At 41.9% G+C, this 2488-nt stretch overlaps 1 protein-coding gene across 1 annotated transcript in view; it reads right to left on the bottom strand.

Annotated features, from left to right (window-relative positions):
- The window catches only part of LOC106867636 (sialin), a 36670-nt gene extending 35205 nt beyond the window's left edge, over positions 1-1465 (bottom strand). The window contains exon 1 of the mRNA XM_052966695.1: positions 1370-1465. The gene's annotated coding sequence lies outside the window, so the exon portion shown is untranslated. The remainder of the gene's footprint in view (positions 1-1369) is intronic.
- Positions 1466-2488: the final 1023 nt, after the last annotated feature.

Genomic DNA, 2488 nt, shown 5'->3' on the forward strand with positions numbered 1-2488 from the left:
CTCTCTCTCTCTCTCTCTCTCTCTCTCTCTCTCTCTCTCTCTCTCTCTCTCTCGCTCTTTCGTATTTCACTAATCCTTAACTATCTACCTTCAATAGCTAGGCAAGTACACGCCTGACAAAGCTAACCTACGTGCACTATAACACGGCATACAAACACATATCTTATAAATGCTCGGTGACAATTGCCTGGAAGGCGGTGTCCTGCTGCATATAACAACGAGAAAAGATATCAAAAACTAACAATAACATATGCCAACCTATTTGATAAATTGAAAGTGACATCAGATGTACATAACTTGTGTGCGTGTGTGTGTGTGAGCGTATGTGTATGGGTACGTGTGTGTGTACCTCATATATATGTATGTATGTATATATGTATGTATATAAATATATGTGTGTGTTTGTAAAATATATACAAATGTGCCTGTATGTGCGTATATGTAGATATGTGTGCATTGGTACAATTCGGCATTGTAATTCACAGCGCATGTGTATGTATTTTGAGTCAGATAAGTGATGGACGGGAAGTTGTTGTTGTTGTTGTTGTTGTTGTAGTTGTTGTTGTTGTTGTTGTTGTTGTTGTTGTTGCTGTTGTTGTTGTTTAAGTCCACGTCAACTTTGATCACGAAAGCCTATAATTAAAGGCATTCCAACAGTGACCGTCGCAGTTTCTTCCCTATGTATTTGGAAGTCAGAACCACCCTGTCCAATTTGTCTCTTTTACGATGTTCAACTGTGATTTTGGGGGACATTTGGCTGTCATTTCAATCCCCTAGTAACTCTTAATAGGAGCTGTCCCTCTGGTGGTGTAGCATTGGAAATGTATCGGCATAGGGCCACCTTAATTAGGGGAAGTTTTAGATCGAAACAAAACAGGAATGATTTAACAATCCCAGATGCTGTTGGACGACGAAGATTCAATTATTCGGTTGATAGAATTCCCTGCTTCTGAATCAACATATAAATGGCTGAGTATTCCACAGATATGTGGACCCTTAATGGGATTCTCAGATACAACTAGCGTGACACAGTGAGTAGCAAAGCGAGATCTTTTAAATTATGGTTCTGCAATTAAACTGACGGTCTCTGACAACCCAATTTGCTCACAAGCAGGAGGTCGACCCAAGACTATAGAAAACGGCACTTGCCTAAGATACCACACAGTAATTCCAAGTAATTCCATATCAGTAATTCTAGACATCAGAGTCACAGACAAACTGGCTTAGTACTATGGCTCCAGCTACAGGGTTATCGTTCAAGCGGGACCCTCCACGATATTTAAATTTGCAGCGAATATTCTTCCCTTTTATTATTGGTAAAAACTGAAGAGGAAGCAATTTGGTTGAAAGAAAGTCAAGGGCCACAAACCTAATACATATCTTCGAGGACGTCCTGAAAGGGTACGCAAGTCGCAGCCAGTGGCCAGTAGCAAGTGGTCACCAGATGTAATTCTCTGGTTTTCCTACGAAAAAAAAAACAAGAATACAGTTCAGAATAAATTAAATTAAACGTTGAATATTTACAATTCTTTATCAGCAGACGATATCTTTTCCTTGTCGCTTGTTTCAGGCATTAGACTGCGACCATGCTGGAGTACAGCCTTGAAAAATCTTTAGTCGAATGAATCGACCCGAGTATTTCTGCTACTTATTTTTTCGGGTTCCTTTGCTGCTGTTACGAGACGTAAACAAACCAACACCGGTTATGAAGCGGTGGCGGGGTACACGTATACAGTCACACACACACATACACACATACCACATCATAACTACCAATTTATTACCTTATCACGACAACCCACGGCACATTTATTTACTGCACAACGCCAACCCCATTTATCAAACACTGTGGCCCTTCATATCTTCCTACTGGTCAGTACTCCACCAGTTTTGTCCTGCTATCTATCCCTGACAGCAGATGGGTTTTTCCCCCACTAACCCATTAGAAAAAAGTTAGGTCAGAGCCTGCTCCTCCGCAGCCTGGCTCTCCATCGTCTACGACAATGCTCTCCAGTTGATCCGATCAACGGAACATGCTGCTCGTGAAATGAACCTGAAAATGAATGAGTACTCCATGGACACAAGTCCTCTTAACGTAGTTCTCAGAAAAATTCAGCGTGACACGGAATGTGGCGAGGCTGGCCCTTTGAAACACAAGTACAATTCATTTTTGCCAGCTGAGGGGACTGGAGCAACGTGAAATTAAGTGTCTTACGCAAGGAAACAACACCCAGTCGGAAATCGATCTCACCTTGCAGTCGTCAGCCGAATTATTGACTACTAAACTATGCGCCTTCACTGCTCCCAACAATATAAATTCACCAATAGGAAGTCTCCCCACTGTTTCACTGATTGCTGTAATACTTCGTGAGTGGGGAGCAAAATTTACAACGTTAGGAGAAAGTGACCTCCACCTCCTCACTACAAACTGGGCGGCACTTACCCAGTGTCAAATTTGCTACAAGATTCTCTACCTCCTTACTTCCAC

This window comes from Octopus bimaculoides, chromosome 3 (genome assembly GCF_001194135.2).
Source record: "Octopus bimaculoides isolate UCB-OBI-ISO-001 chromosome 3, ASM119413v2, whole genome shotgun sequence".
NCBI lineage: Eukaryota > Metazoa > Mollusca > Cephalopoda > Octopoda > Octopodidae > Octopus > Octopus bimaculoides.